The sequence below is a fragment of the Dunckerocampus dactyliophorus genome, chromosome 6 (genome assembly GCF_027744805.1).
Source record: "Dunckerocampus dactyliophorus isolate RoL2022-P2 chromosome 6, RoL_Ddac_1.1, whole genome shotgun sequence".
Lineage (NCBI taxonomy): Eukaryota > Metazoa > Chordata > Actinopteri > Syngnathiformes > Syngnathidae > Dunckerocampus > Dunckerocampus dactyliophorus.
The window spans coordinates 12,730,659-12,751,461 of record NC_072824.1 but is presented as its reverse complement, the minus strand read 5'-3'; the positions used below and the strand labels follow the sequence as shown (position 1 = coordinate 12,751,461).

General features: G+C 40.4%; 1 long non-coding RNA gene across 1 annotated transcript in view; it reads left to right on the top strand.

Moving 5' to 3' along the window:
* The window catches only part of LOC129183341 (uncharacterized), a 124,280-nt gene that overhangs the window by 10,480 nt on the left and 92,997 nt on the right, over nucleotides 1-20,803 (top strand). Inside the window, exon 2 of the long non-coding RNA XR_008570786.1 lies at nucleotides 11,265-11,361. This is a non-coding gene — a long non-coding RNA (uncharacterized LOC129183341). The remainder of the gene's footprint in view (nucleotides 1-11,264; nucleotides 11,362-20,803) is intronic.

Sequence of the window (20,803 nt, the reverse complement as noted above, 5' to 3'; positions counted from 1 at the left end):
TCAAGCTTCCATCTCTGGCCTGGCCTGCCATAACCCACAGCCCCAACTTTTACATCCCACTCGCCAATGAGCATGCCATGCATGTGTTTGATGAAATGCTGATGTGGAATATTCAACCGACACCCCAAGCGAGACCTAATAATATAATCGGGTAATAAGAAATTCATTTTCTCCCTGACTGCACTTTAACTTGAGTGTTGATACAGGGATGTGGAAGAGAAGTCATGTGCTGAATGTCGGTGATGGAATGTTGAAGGCAGGTCGAAAATCTCATATGCCTTCCTTCCCTTTGTCTGTGCACCAGCATTTCTCATGCCACACTCTGATAATTCAGTAGCACCCTCATGCACCCTTTAAAAGCCCTCATTTTAGACAACAAGGATTACTATGTCGCTGTTGGTCCAAGACAAAGCCACTGCGTAACATATATCCTGTCCATAATAATATTATGCAGTATACCTCACTTTTTGTTCCTTTAAGTCCTTCCAAACGTAAAAAAAAGGTAATTTTTCCCATGCAAAATAATGTAACACCCCAAAATACAAAAAATACATTTTATAGAGAATAATTTGAGTTTTACATGCAGAAAACAAAGACAAACTAGAAAAGCACTCACAGAGAGCGCAGACCTCCGCCAAGTGCCATTGTCCCCCCATATTGTGATTTACACCATAAATATAAAGTCCTACATTTATTTTATCTACATATTTAGATAAATAATTTTATCATGCTAACACCTAGCATAATAGTTGTAAATGTTTATTTATGTGTCTAGCTATGAAAATGGATAAAAATGCTACTATGCTAATGTTAACAGGCAAATGTTAGCATGCTAACACCTAGCATAATAGTGCTAAGTGTTTATATGTGTCTACCCATGAAAATAGCTAAAATAACTAGTATGCTAGCGTTACCATGCTAATTTCATCCAAATCTATTAAGAACTTTTCAAGTTATTTTGAACACGAACAAACAGGAAAACACTGTCAAAAACATAACCTCCGCGCTGCGCTTGTACTTTGCTCTGTGCTTGGCGGAGGTAATAATAATAAATAACAAATGGATGGACCTTATGGTTGAAGTGGACTTCCTGTACATCCTGGCGAGACCTAATTCAATAGTGTTTCTCACCTTCTTTACCAAAAGGCTGGAACTCACATCTTTCTTTGGCCCCATGGCGGGTTATTTAGCAGTCACTCAATAGTTACCGGCAGTCACTCAGCACTCAATAAAAAATGCAGGAAGAGTGAGTCAGCAATCAGCAAAGTAAGCTTCAAAATAAAAGCATGGCAGTATTAGCCTGGATTCTACCAGAACAATTACAAAATGCAACCATTATTATATTTTGGGCCATTCTCTTTGTGTCTCTTAAATGTGCAAGCAATGGCTAGTTCCAGTTTCAGTTTCGCTCTTGTTGACAACCGTTGTAACTCCAATGTCGATGTTTTTTTTGTTTGTTTTTTTTACTATTAGAATATGGTAACCCGGTACATGAATCAGTAATTGCTGAGACACGGAGAAAGGGTCGGATTAAATAAGACGTGAATTTTGCAAGTGTAAATGTGTGATGCACTTACTAAAAGTAAACTAAATATAAAATAAATCATTAATTAAATGGATCTATTTCCATCTCTGTCAGGATTCCCGAGTCACATGTGACATTCGCCTGTAGCATGCATGAAGAGGCATCATGCGATGGTGTCTGATCGTCTCCTCGCTGCCTCCCTCTCTTGCTCTCGGTCTGTTTGTTCATCCTGACGTTAATTAGGAGGCAGGAGTCCATCGTTTTATTGTTATCCCCCTCCCCCTCCCAGCCTGCCCCTGCCGGCCTCCAGTGGAGAGACATCAGTAACCCTCCCCCCATGGCGCACATGCTCACTGTACATGCCACAGTTTCTATGGCCCTGCTTGCTCCTGCCTGGCATAGCCATCCATCTCTCGGCACCCACCCGACCGTTGCAGCGCCTCCCTCCACCCATCACACACACATACACCTCCCCATCCCCCGCTCAACCTGAGAGCATTTGTCATCCCACTGCTACGTGAGCTATGGGTGGGGGGGGGAGAGAGAGACTGAGGCAATATGCAAAAAATGCAAAAAGGTAGATGCGAGTTACCCTGGCAACAGCCGCGAGGTTATTTCCAGGCTCTGATGGAAATCAATGTCATGTGCCAGGCAGGCAGGCACCTCAGTCCTCAGGAAAATTAAAGGGGGACGGGGGCTGTTGGTGGAGCATGAGTGGGGGGAGAAGGCATAGCTTGAAAGGACAAAGAAAAATTCTTTTTTTTCTTTGGACTTTTATTCTAACGAGCTGGAGGCACATTGTGCTGTCATTTGGCTCCTGCCAAATGTCATTTTCATTTTCATTTGCTTTTCTTTCCACTTTGGCATTCGGCAAACGCTCCACTCTGCTCAGTGGCACCTGCCTTTTCTCACTTGTTTATGCACATAAATGAGAAACAAACTCCCCAGCTCTGAAGGCGCAAATCGTAAAGATAAATAACAGCAGAGGAAGACGAAGGAGACAGTCTTTGTATTGGTATTTGCTGGTTGACAGGCAACAGTGTCACTTGGGGGCAGATATTGTGATGTTCTTTCATATACAATTGAGTCTAATCCTGCTCATATTTCTGGTGATTCTATTTTTTCCCCACTGTGCCATAGAAATGGCTATTCAGTTCAATCGCTTGGCCTTCCTATTATACAGTACGTGTGCAAGGGCAAGGTTTTTACTCTCAAGTGACATGGAAGTGTGCTCAAGCCAAGAGACGGTGCTCAGATGCACTTGGATTAAGAAGCCTGCAACTTCATTGAAGGTGGCGCAATCACACTTACACACTCAATGGCCTCTTTATTAGGTACAACTCCACAGTCCAATGAGCTAAAGACCCAAATTACCAGTGACGTGCAGTGAGGTCCATGGCTGGTGAGGCTCTGACTCCTTGGATTTTTTGTTTATGTTAATGCAGGTTGCTCATTAAGAGGATAACCAAAAAAAAAAGAAGAAAATATTCACTTTCTTCTTAGTCCCAATTATTGATTTTTTATCAACTAAAAAACATTTGTGTTCTTACCTTTGGTCTGTATGTGAAGTACATGCACCGTTTTCTTCTCCAGGAAATGTTCTGGTACTTTGTTGTAGAAGTCTGATCACCTCCTGGTGAGTGTGGATATATAATCCTCCATCTTGGCAGTCAAATTCATTCATTCATTCAGCAGAGCATATGTTGAAAATATGTTGCATTTGACTTGTTTGCAAATCTAGCTCTAGCTGGCACTGCTGTTTGTGTATTTTCACTTTTGAATTCATTTTCTATACCACTTAATCCTCATTAGGGTCACGGGGGCCTGCTGGAGCCTATCCCAGCTGACTTTGAGCGAGGGACAGGGTACACCCTGGACTGGTTGCCAGCCAATGGCAGGGCACATATAGACAAACAACCATTCACACTCACATTCATACCTATGGACAATTTAGAGTCGCCAATTAACTTAACATGAATATTTTGGTATGGGGGAGGAATCAATACTAAAATATTGATACTTCCAATACCAGCTCTTCATGCTCTAAAGTCGATTCTCAAATCAAAATATTGATACTATGAATACTTCAGTCATTTGAGGTAATGTTTGTCAGAAACGTGAATTGTGAATAAAGTTTTCATTCTTATCGTACCGTTTTCCAGGGTATAAGACGCACCAACTAAATTTTGAGGAAAAAACAGATTTGTACATATATAAGCCGCACCTGTGTATAAGCCGCACGTGTGCTCGTCATACAAGGGCATATTGTGGCACGCATGAGACCGTGAGGACCAGTCAGCTGTCTAATTAACAGGAGCCGATCATGAGCTATGAAAACTCACAACAAGCTTGTCAACTTATTGGAAGTTGCAGGATGTCATTACTCAACATAACAGTCTCAGTGTCATCTTACAGACAACATTAAACTCATCACACAGCAACTTAACACTCAAAAGTTATACCTCAGAAATATAGAAACATATACCAATACCAGTAGTTCTTAATGATTAATCGTTTATTTTAATGGTTTTATTATTTACTTATTTTGCTTTTATTATTTGACTTTTTTTCTTTTTATTGTTTAAAACACCATTTTCATAAATACAGTTGCACCTGTCTCTCTAAAAATGCAAGCTCCAGTCTAGGACAGATGGTGACTCAGTATTTATTTTTGAGTGTTCGGTACAGCGTTTTAATTACATTTTTTTTAAAAAGAAAAATGACACTCTTGGGGCAGTATTTTATAAAAAACACATTATTGTACTATAGAATTGAAAAACTGTATGTGTGCCTACCATGAGCCCCCATATTCACATATTGTTACAAGCTATGGTTTTATGCTGATAAATGCAGTACATTTTTGCTTTCATTTTTTATGTTTTTGTTTATGTTGCTTAAATGAACGCGGAACATGAAAATGCCATCATGAAATACAGCGCAGTCTGTGTCGAGCAAACATTTTTTTTTTTCACTTTGCTTACAGTAGGAAGATATAAAGATTTAATCTCCCGAGGTTAAAATCAATAAGCCATAAACTATAATTTACAGCTTCAACCTCTTTGGCCACCACATGGCCACATCTGACAGGCCTTGTGTAAGTGTGTCAGGCTGCTGTGCAATACACGGGGCATGCACGCCAAGCTGTTAGGCTTTCCTCTTCATTTGCATATTAACATGGTGTTCACACTCCAGTTGACGCATTTGCAACCCACCACTTATCCCATTACAGAGTGTCACTGATTGTAGCATTGTTGGCTGGTCAGCTCATCTCAGGCTGCGCTGTATTGTGCATTGGGGGCTGGCTCAGTTTGACACAGCACACATGCACACATTTACTGTGTGCATGAGTACATACAGTACCTCCTTTCATGCCCACGAAGGTGAAAAAGACCTTGAGCAATTTTAAATGTGTGTATGTCATGGTTGATTTGAGCGCTATTTTGTTAATGTCACGTCTTTGATGTGTTTATGGTTTCAGCACATCCTTGCTTTTGCAAATGCCAGCAAATGGTGAAAATCCGTGTGTATTGATACGCCCATACGCACTCGCTCCCCGCTCTAAACCCTCCTGCTCCTCCGATTTTGGATCACCATTTGCAATAAGAGTGAGTGTTGTAATTATTAGATTAGATTCAGCTCCACGAGCGTCCTCCGTCTCTCCTCAATATGCCCTATACACTTAATAAACACAATTAAATTACGCACGCACGCACGGGGAGAACACGCAAACTCCACACAGAGGTGTCCAAGCGGAGATTCGAACCCAGGTCCTCCCAATCTCCTGACTGTGTGGCCAACATGTACTGAGCAGCCCGAAATCTCAAGACCTGATAAAAAAAACAATATCAGTGAAGGATTGGCCACCGATCAGTATCGGCCGATTTCCGTGAAAAAGCACAGTGTCGGCAAATGCAGATAGCGACCGTCTCCCGTCCACGTTCCCTTTCCAAAGCCAAAACAAGCACGCCTGCCGTGTGGGACTTCCTGTTGTTGTGAGAGTGATAAAAGCTATGCAGCCTGTATTGAAAGTTTGGTGCGGCATTTGGGGGTTGTGGTGAGTCTTCGAGGCTTGCGATGTGATTATCGGTTGGGCGGCGGCTAAAACGGTGGACACTTACCCGTGTGTGCTTGCCAGTCGGAGGTCTAAGGCGGATAGCCCGAAAAGAGGTTGGACTGGAGGAAACCGGGTTTGCTTAGAGGTCCCGTTGGAGCGCCATCAAGCTGCTCTTGCATCCAAATTCTCCTTAAAGAAGGTGCTGGATCTTCTAAGTTTCACCAGTGATTTTGAAAAAATAAGTCAAATATGTTTTTGTCTAAATTTGATGGTTCCCCTTTCATATCATATAGCCCAGGGGTCACCAACGTGGTGCCCGCGGGCACCAGGTAGCCCCCCACGACCACATGAGGCGCCTGCAAGCCTGCTTTTCATTCAGGTTTTCAGGTAATAATGTGAGAACACTAGAAAGAAATGCATTCTGAAATAAGAAAGTGAGTTGTGGATACCAGCATTTTGTTCATGTTCTGGTAAAACAAGCATATTTGCTTTGTTTGGGTTGAAAAAAGATATGAAAATAAATTTCCTTTTCCTTTTTGTAAAAGTAGCTCTCACAAGAAAAAAATGTTGGTGACGCCTGATATAGCAAAAATTTAAATTTTTACATTAATTTAAAATTTTACACTTAATCCATGTGATTGGTATCGGTATTGGACGATTTCACTATCGGCAGCATAAAACCCCGATCGGAGCATGCATCAGTATCAGCATATGATCTGAACTTGGAAGAGAATGTTAACGTCACCCTGGCGGGAGGTTTAGGAAGAGGAGCTGTGAGCTGTGTGTTAAAAATAGACATTTTTCTGGGTGTATCAATTACACATGGATTTTTGCCGTTCGCTGGCAGAACCCCTGCAAAAATATCAACGTGTCCTCCACGCCCTGAGATTTTTCAGTTTGGACAAGCCTGCTCTAGACTCTGAATATAAGATGTCTTTTTCAGACAGTAGGGAAAAAAATACCATCGTATATTGTGGTCAATACGGTAACCTGGGTAGAAAGTTAGTAGCTTTATTACTGATGTGCAGTCATCCCTCATTTATCACGCTTAATTGGTTTCAGACCCAACTGTGATAAGTGAATTCCACGAAGTAGGATTCCTCATTTAGAAATTGAATATTTTTGTATTTAGGGCATAGAAAACCTGTTTACGACCTTCTAAATACGGTTTTTAACACTATTAGAGTGCTCTAGACATGAAATAACACCCCTTTACACTTGTGTTACCCAACATAGTACACATAATAATAGAAAATAAGACATAATATAGACTCATACGTTAGCAATGGCAGAGTTCCTTGTTGTTCAGTTTTTTACTTGTGGGATTTCTTGCAGTGGCTAATGAAATGTAGCGCTTTTATAGGGTCACACAGAGTCTGACGTTCTTGTAAAGTTTTATTGCCAATCTTAACACCAATAGGAGTGTTCAATTCCAACAGAAAACACAGTTCAGCTTGCACACTTGTCTCCTCCTCACTTGTCTCCTCCTCACTCTCTCTCCCACAAAAACACTTCCTCCTAATCCACCAATGACTAACAGTGAGTTGTGTTCATGAACATCAGAATTGAGAACATCAACAACACCCACAGGTCGTTACAGTAACGTTACTGACACCTAGTGACCAATGTAAAAGACTACATATCAAGCCGTCTTTCAGTGTGTTTTCTGATTGTCTTATATTTATATTATATGTCTTATTTTTATTTTCATTTAACCATTTTTATCCTTGAAAATGCTAAATTTAGGCCAAAAAAATGTCAAATTTGCTTAAATATGTATATTTATTTACTAATAATAGGCTGTGTTCAACCATGAAACAGCCTGATTTATTAATTGAAATATTTGTGAAAAACCGTGATAGAGTGAAGACGCAAAATTTGAACCGTAATGTGGCGAGGGACAACTGTATGGACATAGGACCCGATGCTTTGTCAAACAACTGACTTGTTGTAAATCAAGCAATTGCAAATGCCCCTTGATGTACATTGTAGTTGTCTACATCCACGCAGTTCAGTATTTTGTGGGTGGCTTTAATCTCTTCATCCTTCCACTCTCCTGTTCCCTCTATTTGGACAGGCTGCATGGAAAAATACAACAAACCAATCTTCAAGGGGCTTAAAACGAAAGGTAATATGAGCTACCTTTACCTTGCTAACCCTCTAAGGACAACATGAACAAATCCCATCTGTGTGTTGTTTGCACTCTCACATGAGAGAGCACACGACCCTGCACTAAGGCTTACAAAGTACATGTTTTTACAACGGGGGGTCTCGCAATCTCTCCGGCAAGACGTCAGTGACATTTCTGTTAAGCTTTTTCATCAAATGCCTGCGTCAACCAGCTTACGCCAAGGATCTAAACTCGATGAACTTTATTCAATATGAGCGCATTCTCCATGGTTCATAGCAGCAGCACTTGGATTCTCTGATAAGATGCTTTTCCTCACTGCACATCTCGTTTTGATGTGTTGTGTTTTGTGTGTGTGTGTGTTGATGGTCTACACAATATATTAATATGAATGCATGTGTGTAAAGCCTCTATATGTATCATGGTGATTTCCATTCCTGTCATCAAGCTATGCAAATTACATCCTAACATCTCCATACACTCACACAGTTCCCTTTTTCTCCTAATTAATGCCCCCTGAAAAAAATCCTTTTTCTTCAGAAGTAAATCAGTTCTTTCAAGGCGGCATTGTTGTGGATTTTAATTGGAAGCGATAACTCTTATCTATTTTTGAATTGATGCCATAATATAGGCTTGCTAATTGAAACAGATGGCGCCATATTATACTACGTTTTTAAATATGTTATCAAACTATATAATATATCAAAATTTCCAGCTACTTTTTAAAAACTAGAATAAGCAATTTTGCGTCTAATTTGAGCAGGATGCATCAGTTCATGCCCAAAGACTAGGTAGGACAACTCTAGCATGACGAGATAGGACTAGATATGACAGTTCAGGGGTAGATCAGGGGTGTCCATACTTTTTCTACCGAGGGCCACATACTGAAACATCAAAGGATGCGGGGGCCGCGTTTACATTTCTGAAATCAGCCCATGTAGATATGCAGACATGTTTTCTATTGAAAGGAAAAACAACAGCCTACATCTCAGCTTTGTGTTATCGCTCGCTGACAAAGCGTCTTATTAGTATGAACTTTTTCTCATTAGATTACACTTGTAATGTTGCTCATTTTCCCGTTGTTTATTATTATTCAAAAATATATACAGATATTTGAACTTTTTCAGATTTTTTTTGTCTTCACGTCACTATATGTCTTTATCATCATAATATTTACATTTTATTGTAATATTATAGCTTTTACCCTACCTAATTTCTCTAACATGGCAACTTTATTCTTTGTTTTGTTTATTTCTTCTTCTTTCTTCTTCTTTATTTCTTTTTTTTTCCTTTATTTTTTTACTTTATTCACATAAAATTACTGCTTTCCCCCACCCTTTTTTGCTGTTGTTTCTTTTTTAATTTTCTTGTTTATATTAGAATGTGCTGAGGGCCAATAAAAAAACAGCTGTGGGTTGTAAATTGCCTTCAGGCTGTACATTGGACACCCCTGCCATAAGCAAAACGGTGTTGTTTTTTTCCCCTGCAGGCCCCCCCCCAGATGTGAAGTGTGATTTACCTCAACTGTGGTCAATACAAATCAATAGTGGTCAACAGACACGTATTGATATGACATGTCCTCAGTTGTGCAGCATTTGTGGCACAGCGTAGATGAAAAGCTTTGGACTTCCATATTGAATGGATTTATTTACCAATACATACAGTCCAACTCCCATTTTCGAATGCCTCAGTTTTCACTTGATTCATTTTTTGATGCAAAATTAAACCTAAATTTTGCATGGGTTCTCGTGCAAAAGGTAGAAGTGATGTGAAATATTCCATCCATCCATTTTCTATACCGCTTCTTCCTCATTAGGGTCGCGGGGGCATGCTGGAGCCTATCCCAGCTGACTTCGGGCTACAGGCGGGGTACACCCTGGACTGGTCGCCAGCCAATCGCAGGGCACATATAGACAAACAACCATTCACACTCACATTCATACCTATGGACAATTTAGAGTCTCCAATTAACCTCACCTGCATGTTTTTGGAATGTGGGAGGAAGCCGGAGTACCCGGAGAGAACCCACGCGCACACGGGGAGAACATGCAAACTCCACACAGAAATGCCCAGGGGAGAATTGAACCCAGGTCTTCCCGATCTCCAAGCTGTTACTGTGTTGGCCAACGTGCTAACCACTAGACCACCGTGCGGCCCATGTGAAATATTCATTTATACAATTCATTCGTCATTTATAATTATTTCACATTGTTTTCTGCATATAAAACGATAATCATTCTCTAGAAAATGTATTTTTTAAAAATATTTTGGCCATCTGGAACATCCATCCATCCATTTTCTATACCGCTTCTCCTCATTAGGGTCACGGGGGCATGCTGGAGCCTATCCCTGCTGACTTCGGGGGACAGGCGGGGTACACAGATGACAGTAATTAAATTTACATTATTTCTTATGGAAAAAATGTATTTGGTTTTCCTACATTTGAGTTTTTGTCTGACCTTTTGGGAGGAATTAATCGCAAAACTTGAGGTACTGTACACTGTACTTTATGATTTAGAAACAGCAGTCAATTTTCATTGTTGATCCAATTACCTAATTCGTCCTGGTACTACATACAGTGGAAACTCAAGACAAGCGGCCCAAAAGTCGTACAGTTTGAAAAAAATATCCATTAAAATGCTCCTCAATTTAAACAACACTTGGAGTTCAAACCATCATCATGCCTCACACAGGACATCAACACGTCTTGTGAGACATCAGCTACGTCACCACTGAAAGGATTAACTCTGCTGTTGCCTTTTTCTTTGGCTTTTTTCAATGCGTTTTTTTTTTTATGATGCAACCACATAAAAAGTCCACTAACGATGGTAAAAAGGAATAGTGTCATGGTAGTCATAGACACAAATGGAAATATGGCCAAAACAATTACTAAACAGTTAAATACACAAATGAATTTTGACCACGCTGATACTTCACGTAATGTTGACATGAACTATGAACTTAAAAAGTAGGTCTGTAGAATGTGAGCACTGTAGGTTTTTCTCTTATGCTGAAGGAATGTGCTGTTGATTATATAATAAGGTGTGTTCACATCCCCGCCTCAAAGCCATGTTCTTTGATGACTGCATGTATTAAGCCAGAATGTTCTTTAACTGGCAAATGTTCACTGACAACTGTTTTAATTTGTCCCCCCCACCCCTGCAATACATAGAGTACTTACTATAATATCTTGCAGAGCAACACCAGGCAACACTCTGTGTAAATGAATTAGCGCCAAGCTCGTATTGCTCAGTCATCAAGCTATTTTAATAAATCCTTTTTTTCCCCTTTTCTAGCAGATTAATTTTCCATGCATTTCTGATTCTGCTCCTTTCAGCTGATAATTGTGTGTTATTGTACTCTAAGGTCTCTTACATATATTTTCATTGTAAGTCACACAGTACCCCATATTCAGCGTTCTACACATTATGCTACATTTACTTTGTAGAACTACAAAGACGCCCTCCGTCACTCCACCTTCCTCTGTCTTGAAATAAAACTGATATCAGGTATATTTTCTGAATTGACACTTATTTTATCTCCTGGTCATTACGCAGGTGAGTCTCGTCATCGACTTCACAGATGAAAAGAAAAGATGAGAGGCTTGGATGAGTCAAGAGGAGGAAAGGAGAGTAAAGGCCAAGTTAAATGGAGGTAAGGATAAATGGTAAAGCTGACCCTTAAGGTCAAGTGCTGATCTTGCATCACATTGAACTTCTGAAAGTGTAGCTATTAGAATATGCTCACATGCACACCACTTCTACCTGCTATGCTGAGAAACCCCATAGATACTATATAATGAAAAGGATACAGTATGTTGGATTTTGCCTTGTTTTGAGTGTGCAGAACACAAGTATGTTTTATTGTGTGTTTTATTGTGAATGTTCATATTTTACGTTTTTAATCCAGCACAGTGAAACCTCAGTTTTCGCCATAATCTGTTCCAAAAGGTCTTTCGAAAACCGAAATGTCATGTAAATGTTAATCCAATGACTCCATCCCAGACACCCAAAACTGTTAACACAAAACACATTTTACAGAAAATAATTGTAGTTTTGCAGAAAAACAAAGCAAAATACAAAGAAATAATGCATGAAATGGATAAATGAACATCGGACATGACTTTAACCTTTATTGAAGACTAGCAAACAGATTTGAGTGGAAAGGGTGGAGGGGGGAAACCACACGAACACTGTTTCACTCTAGTACATTACAAACGTAGCTTTAAAGACTGGCCGCTTAGAGTTGTATACTTGCTCACTTGAACTTCACTGTAAACTTCAGCAGCAGGTACAATCATCATCACACACACTGGCCCCGCTCACTTTCTGTAATGTGTCTCCGTTAAACCATTCCCCCTGCAAACGGTGTTAATTAAGGAAGCGTTGCATTACAATAGTGTTTTTCACCTTCTTTGCAATATTTTTGCAGCCATCCCAAATTAAAAGAAACACAGATTCCTCTAATACTCAGAAATACGCAGTGCCCTTGAACGCTTCATCAGCGCACGGCACAAAGCTTGAAAGGAGAAAAGAAGCACACATAAACAGAGTTGTTCGTTGTTCTGTGTGCATTCTATGAACAAGTAATACACCCACACACACATAATGAAGATGATGAAAGAATTCCCTGGCCAGAACCTGTCTGATGTGTCCCAACTCTAAAAGAAACACTATCCATTCTTCACACCGACTCAGTCACCAGTGGGATGGCTGGATGCTTTGTTTGGTTGCAAAAACCAAAACATATATTTTTCAATAATTTTCATCAAAAACCGAATCCTACAAAAACTTTAGGCATGTTGCCGTTTTTCCACTGCACTGCCCGTTTGCCCTCTCGGCACAGCGATGGTGCTTGTCCTTTGGAAAAACTTATTTCTAGGTCCTGGTCAGATGAGTTTCCAAGTCTGCCATTTGCCAGTTTCTCTGGTGGCAATGAAAAAGTTATTACATATTTCTTCCACAAAAATGGAATAATGTGTGGTGAACTAGAGTTCAGTCAGATGCCGCAATTGTGATTCAATCACTGCTAAAATAAGGAATGTGAATGGAGACTAGCTTGGACTGGCTTCCTGTGTTGGCAGCACAGTCACTCATTAGGGTTGATGAAGCTCTTTTGAATAAAAGTGATAGTTTTATGACACCTATCAGTGGTGCAATTTGCTGATTTGAGACAGTATTTTGTGTACTTGTTGTCTAAATTGTGTCTGCTATTAGTGTGGCTCTGCGGATGTAAGTTGGTAAACCTGAGTCCCTGACACCTTAAGAGTCATGCTGGATGTCCAGTTGACAGTCAAGGTTTTTAGCTGAACGGCTAGCGCTCTCAACTTTCATTCAGCAGGCCTTGGTTCAAGCCCAGGTCAGAACGTGGGGCTGGTTGAACCAGACAGGTTACACCTTTATTATGCTCCTGCGTTGAGGGTCCGGCGTACGTACGCCCCTAAACACCACACCTAGTGTTTCAGCAGAGAATTGCACACACTCAACCCAGACAAAAAGCTATAAAACAATCACAATTGTATTGGAGGGGAGACCGTAGTGACTACACGGAAGCATAAGCCAGGCTTTACAGTGGCCAACCGCCACGTGCTGTAAGTAAGTAAATACAAAAGACATACCGTAATTGTGATTTCTTCCAGAAAATGTGCTGCGAACTAAATTGTGTTGGCCTGCAGCCCTGCATTTTCAGTTTCAAGACCTAAGAGAGAGGAGGGAGGAGGTACAGTGGTATCTCATTGACAAGAGCGCACCGACATGCTCAGCCAGTTCATTGCTGTCATTCCTTACCTCTTTTGACATTTTCAATTATGTCTTTCACACATCGATAGGCACTTGTGGTTTTTTCAACACTCCTCATCATCCTCCTGTGCTTTCCTCATGCTCTTCCTCCTCTCTTTTTTTCAATTCCATATATTTTTTTCAGGCGGTCATTGCCTCCACGCTTTGTGCGGTGGCCTTTTTCATATGTGGGGGTCAGCAAGCCCAGGGATCCTATTACTCCCCCCGCAGATGAAGCAGGGTTGGAGGGAAGCGAAGGTCGACCAATGAATGAAACAGATGTTGGCAGATTTGTCAAGGACTCCTGTTCAATTTAAGAGGTCTTCTGGAGGGGAGGAGCCAAAGGATTGTGAGGGGTGAAGATCCCACATAAGAGCTTTATAATGGGCACTAATGCAGTCGGGCGCTACCATTACAGCACACTTTACTTTGCCATAATTCCAAAGCAGATGAAAAAAACAGCCCTATTAGGGGTGTCACGATACACTCAGGTCACGAGAACGACACCAGATGATATTTTAACATTACTTTTAAGAAAACTGCAAGGACAAAATGGAGACAAACATCAATTTAAAAACTACAGACCAGTTTCCTTATTACCATCAACATGGTAACAGATAACAAATATGCATATTTAAGCAAATACATTTTTTTTTCCCCAAGTATAAAAACGGCTATATGAAGTAAAATACAAATACAGTATAAGGCATTCAGAAGATGCGTTCAAAAATGTGATGGATGCTATGTCGTACTCTACACTGGTCACGAGGTGTCGGTGGTGTCACTAATGTTACTTTAATGTTCGGCGAGGCACACAAGCATCAAACTTGATCTCTGGAACAACAGGCTTTTATTGCAGGTTTGAATTATCTCACAACAGGCACAATAATAACAACATAGTAATCTTAATGATAATCACCATAATAATAACACAGTAACACAATAAACACGAGTATTGTTATATCTATTTACCTAGGTTCCCAAAGTGGGGTTCGCGTACCCCCAGGACTACGCCAATTGGAATGGGCGTACGTGAATAAAAATAAACAATTAGAGCCCAACACTCACAAAAGCAAATGCACCTGAATGCGTCATGGTGCAAAGAGAATGGAGCAGAAAGGAGACACAGCATGACGTTGTTCATTGCTCTATGTGTATCATATGAAGAAATAAGTAAGTTTAATGATTATTTTGGCCATTAAGAGTGTTTAATCCTGAAGATTCCATTCATTCTAGTGTTGAAATCCTCGCACGGCGCAGCAGTGAAAACCTGTGACTGTGAGTGGGGATTCCCCCTAAAGTGAGGCTTTACCATTGGTTGTATGTGTTTTTGTGCTTCAGATACTGCTTTATCATGATTGTTAAACGTTCCCCTTCAATATGGTATTAAATGAATATGCAGATTTAAACCGTAGCCATCGTGAGTGGACAAAAATGTGATGCTCAAATTCAACCAATTCATACAGAAGGATGCCAACATCACACTGGAATTAAAGGTGTGTAGGATGATTACAGTGCTGGTGTGAGACTTTACGAAATGTGACCATGTAAAATACAAATGTTTTACCCGGAATTACTATAAAATGAATTAACCAATTCATTATGTTCAATATTTCAAGTTAATTAAGATAAAAAGGTTTATGTTTTTTAAGTGCGCAGGAGTAGGAGGTACATGGCTTCAGGTCAAATGTCTGAAGGGGTACACGACTGATGTATTATATTAAGTAAATCAAATGTTAAGGTGACGATAGGTGTCTTATTTCATGCCTAGAGGGCTCTAATAATGTTAATAACTGTACTTAGAACAGCCATTTGAAAAAAAGGTGCAGCAACTATCAAGAATACACTGACAGCTTTGCAGCTTTGCAGTGTTAGAAATTTTGAAATATGTAAAATCAAGTCTGTGATTAATTCTGCCTGATAAAACATGACTTGAACTTCAATTTGGTACCTCATTCGCTTCTCTACCCCAGCAAATTTCACCCTGGAAAATAGTGCCTTTGGTTCCCATTGCCTCAACATTGAGTCACAAGCTGTGACTAACCCACGGACCTTGGCAAGTACAAACGCACTACGAACAACAACAACAACAGAGTAGCCGTTTAAAGAAAATCAAGTGTCATAAATACTGCAGCAGCACGCTGTATTTGTTTGCCCTCAATTCCGCGGCAAAATTAACATATTTTAATGAAAGTTAGTTTCTAGATAGATATTAAAGTGAATTGATATCCTACATACCTCTTATCTTGTCCTGAAACTTGATCTATGAGTTCGAAAGGCTTAAAGTTGGACTGAACTTTTCTGTATACGAATGAAAAAATGATATCATATGAAAAATTGCACTTTTAAGGACGTCTCCACGGACTCCTCCCATCGAGCGTGCACGCACAGTGTTAGATTTTTGCATTGCTAAAACACGGGGATTGTATTTGTAACATTCCCACATATGTGTTTTGACCTGAACACGTGGTGCTGCATGATGACATCACTAAGCATAACTACCGTCCAGAGGCGTACAAAACGTCCTTACTTTGCATATTGTCCCCATAAATGTCACTTAAAAGGAGTTTCAAATAAGGCCAGATGAGTTGAATATGAACACTGAATAAAGTGAATCAACTGACCAAAAGAACAAGAAGCGACTCAACTGTATTTCACAGGTCCACTACAACTCCCATGACCACCGCATACCCGGAAGACAATGATGTCACCGACAGGCAGACTGTAACATTTAACGTCCTTATCATGAAAAGTGCTTAAAAAGAAGCACATCCATATAAAGTCTGCCATGCTTAAATCCAATGCTTCATTTCCTAGTATCGATTCAATCGATTGATTACCTTTTAAACAATGTTAGATCGATTATATATGTCATCCTGAATGGAAACTTCAGAACCCAGATCGATGTAGTTGAATGGTAGGAATATAAATCCCTGCATCGATGTAGTGAATGAACCGTTACACCCCGAGTGTAAAGGCAAAATGAATTGTTTTTTTAGTTCCTACAGTAAGAGAGTGAGCAGAAAATGGCACAAAGTATGCTCCAGAAGATCAAGTTTCAAAAATCAGTTTTTCAGGAAATAGAGGAGGCCCCAACTATATTATGTTCTCTGAAGAGGAGACTCACTGTGCCACACTTTGAAATCCCCTGCTTGAGACATTGCTCAAAGTTACAAGGATCCATTAAATCATGCAAAAGTAGTTCGAATTTTTGAATATTAAGGATTCAGAATATTCATAATTAAAAAAAAACTTCACTTCCTGTTCTCGTTTTTATACCTCCACAATCGATTTTACATACCTTTTAATTTTATTCCTCTTTCTGGCAGGCATGATGTAATGTGCAGGTTTAATGACCAGGGCATAATCATCACCATTATGAGGCAGCCACTCAGCTCTCAAAAGCACTTCATCATCATCAGAGAGTTGCTTTCTCACGGCTACAGCCGTCGCTCATTCACACCTCTCCTCTTTTGCACAGTCAGCCAGACACAACGCCAACACTGCTGCCAAATCACAGCAGAAATGTAGCAGGAAGTCTACAAAGCTTTGCTGTTGCGATCAAGCTGGTGGACTGCTGCCATTGTTGAACTGGCAGACTTGGATAATGTGGTAAACTTTGCCAGGGGGCAATTGCAAGGCCAAATTGCTATTTTTATTCCAGGCTAGTCTTGGAAGCATCTCATCAACACTTTCTGCGGTTGATTCCTAACCCCTTAGCAGGGATGTCCCCTCCTTTGGCAGCAACGAAGCAGAGTGTGAGGGAAAAAACTAGTCAAAGTCAGACGCTGAACAAGAGATACAGGGGAGCTGTGGTCAAGGGCTGATTAATGAGCTTTTAATTTAATCAGCAATTCCCATCTCACCAAGGCCTCTGCCCCTGGCTCTGGAGCAGCTTATTATTTTTTAACAAGTCTGTGATCTCCCACTTTTTGTGTGCTATTTTTCCGCTTTTCTAGGTTGACAGCCAACGTTTATCTGTGAGTCGCGAACAGCGGGGCAATGATTAATGGAGATTTAAGCCCCACAAAGGATGTCTTTTCTCACGCTACCTAAACAAAACTGACCTTCACAAATACAGTTTCTCAGGACGGGGAAGATGCTGGTAAGAAAGCAGTCACAGTGATGAATTTCCAACGATGGCCCATGAAATACGTTTTGCATCATAAGATTAGAGATGATTAGAGATGCCAAAAAGAGAATGAGACCTTTACTCGTCACATACAATCGTCCCTCGTTTATTGGCTATTATTAATTGGCTCCAGACTTGACCACGATAAGTGAATTTGCGTCGAATTCAGTATTAACAAATTGAATATTTTTGTAGTTAGAACATTAAAAAACCTGTTTATGACCTTCTAAATACTTTTTTTTAAGGTGAACATTCACACAGGAGCTGCTGTCGACCACTGTCTACACTGCTAACCTGCTGCTAGCACTCAACCAACAGTCAACTCTAGCTAGCTGACATCACACACGTCTCTTCCCAGGCCCCACTTCTTAAAGGCGCACACAACAAGTCACAAATACTGTATTAAACTTCATATCCCGTCTTTTGAATACCTTATATTCGTATTTTCCTTTATTTTGCCATTTTTATGCTTGAAAATGCTTGATTTAGGCCATGACGTAACATATGTAACATTTTTATAAAAAATATGCATTTTTTTTTTACTAATAATAGAACATATTCAACAACGAAACATTCATTTATTAATTAATAAAATTTGGAAAAAACGTGGTAGAGGGAGGGTGCGATGTTCGAACCACGATGTAGTGAGTGACAACTGTATAGTTATGTTGGCAAAACATGCACCCCTACTGTGTTGCTTGTGTGACAAATATGCCACATGGGGGTGCTTTTATTGAACCCAAAATTAAGTCAGATTGACTGGAAATCTCTCAGAGGGTTTTACAAAACACCCACTGTAACTTTAGGATATTTAGCTGAATCATTACGAAATTTGGTACACACCCTTAGGGTACTGACACGCACATGTCTGTGAAATTTGAGCAAGTTTGGTTGAAAAACATGGGTGCCATCAAGCAAAACATCTTTCCCTTTAAATTTAAATAAATGTAAATTATTAAATAAACAATATATTTGAGAAGTTTGCATTCAAAAATGTTTGCAATTTGAGCCATGTCATTAAGGATGATGGCGGGTCCCGCAGCTAACCAGTTGAGAAGAACTGCCTGAGAGCACACTCACTCACACTGCTGTACAGCATTCAGCCTTTGGTGGGTTCTGGTGTGCCATAACTTCATTATATGTCCCGGTATTACCACAACCTATCTTTATAGCCATTTCAAGTCGTTGTGTTTATTTCTACTGTGCAAGGTAGCTGTTGTCATTATGAACTGGCAGGTGGAGTGGTTAATTATACAAGTATGACACGCCGATGTTGCGCCTGCGCCTGTGCTTGTGCACTCACATCCAGTGGCGGCGCTACAGGGTGACCAGGGGTGGCCACGACCAGTGTATTTATGATCTGAGGTCTCTCTGACATTGTGCATAATGGCAGTGTAAGGCCTTAGAGACATATTTTTGCTGAAAATGTTTGTCATGTCATTTTACTTTCTTTGTAGCAATTCAGATATGAATAATATGGCATCTATTTGCAGCAAAGCCATTTATTACCTTGGCTGTAAATTGCAACTTGCTAAAAGCCTCCTTATTCAGCCTCTTTGCCCTGAAGTCACTCTCCCTACAGGAGTCTTCAATCACATTTTTAACTGCATAAAAAATGCTGAAGAAATTCATTTACTTTCCGATACTTAGAAACAGTGGCAGGTAAGAAAAAAATGACGGAATAAGAAAGGCAGTGAATCAGAATGAAGATGAGAGAAGCTCTTTTAATTCTAGGTCTAATTGCTAAGTGGCTGTGTCCATTATCTTTAGACTGTGAATAGGCGAACACCATAAAGGTAAAATGTGACTCATCCATCCTGGCTGGTTATCACTTTCAATGTCTTCCGGGAGCTGTGGCCCCCTTCGCCTCCCACCCCCATCCATCTCCATAGAGATTGACATGGTGTCTGCTTAGCATATCCCTTCACAAAGTGCTTTTAGATTGTTAACATGCAGAATCACTTTCTATATTTACATTTCAAATTAGGCAAATCTCTCAATACGGCATTGTTTTTTGTGCGTGCATGTCATTTGGCATAGCTCGTCTTTTTGTCAGGTCATTTCTCATGTGTTTTCTCTCAATCTGTGACAAGGAGGAGTAGTACGCAGGACCCGTGTGCTAAATCCTGTGCCCGGTTTGAAGAGGCATTGCTTTTCGTATTGCTGCTGAAGAGCCCCATCAGTGCCAGGCACTCTGATTTATGTCTCTGATCCCTTCCACCTCCAACTCCTTTCCATTAGTCTCTACAATTTTGCCCCCATTGTTCGGCTTCTTTGCGTTATCGCCCCTGCACAGGCCTTGCCCCTCACGCAATCACAGCACAGGACGGGGAGGAGGGGGAGGAGGGTGAGGAGGTAGAGGAGGAGAAGTGCGCGCCGATAAGAGGGGGAGATGGAAGAGATGGGATAGGAGGAGCACAGGGAAAGAGAGAATGCTTGGATGAAGAAAAGGCTGCAGACGTAGAGGGGTGGGGGTGGACGATGAGGTAGTGGGCAACATGTCGCGCAGATTGGAGAGGTCCAACTAAGCTTTTGGTTTTATTGCTTCTGAAAGGGCAGCGAGGGTGAAGATTGAAGTTTGCCAGGTCGACTGTAATGACGATGGGAGGAGATGCCATTTGCTTACATGGGATTTTCACTTATTGCGTGTCCATTACCATCTAGATTTTATTGCTTCAAAATGCGAGGCTGTTTACTGGGCGCTCACTGGAGTGTTTGTGAGGATCAAGCTTACGAAATGAAATGGACTCCTCATTGTCACTTTTATTGAAGAATGAGGCAAACCATATCTTCTTCCATTTTCAGTTCCTGTAAGAGTAATAGTCAGAGATTCTAATAAAAATAAATACCTTCACCAACTGTCAGTTGACAATATTAAACTGTAGTCCCAAAGGCTTAGGCCATCCCAGCAGTCATTTTGGTGTAATAAAACATTAAATAATAAGACATATACAGTCAGTAAGATTACTCAAAAATGGCAGAGCCAATTTTGGCCGCACCATATTTTACATTTTGTTGAGGATGTGGATAATGTTCATGTTAACTTTTTGAGTCACTAGCTAACAGAATCAAAATGGCATTGCCCGTTGGTCATCCTCCACCGAACCAGGAAGTAACTGATTTAAAAAAATGTATAAAAGGGTAAAAAAACCACAATTGCTTTTCACTTCCTATGTTCGTGGCAGAG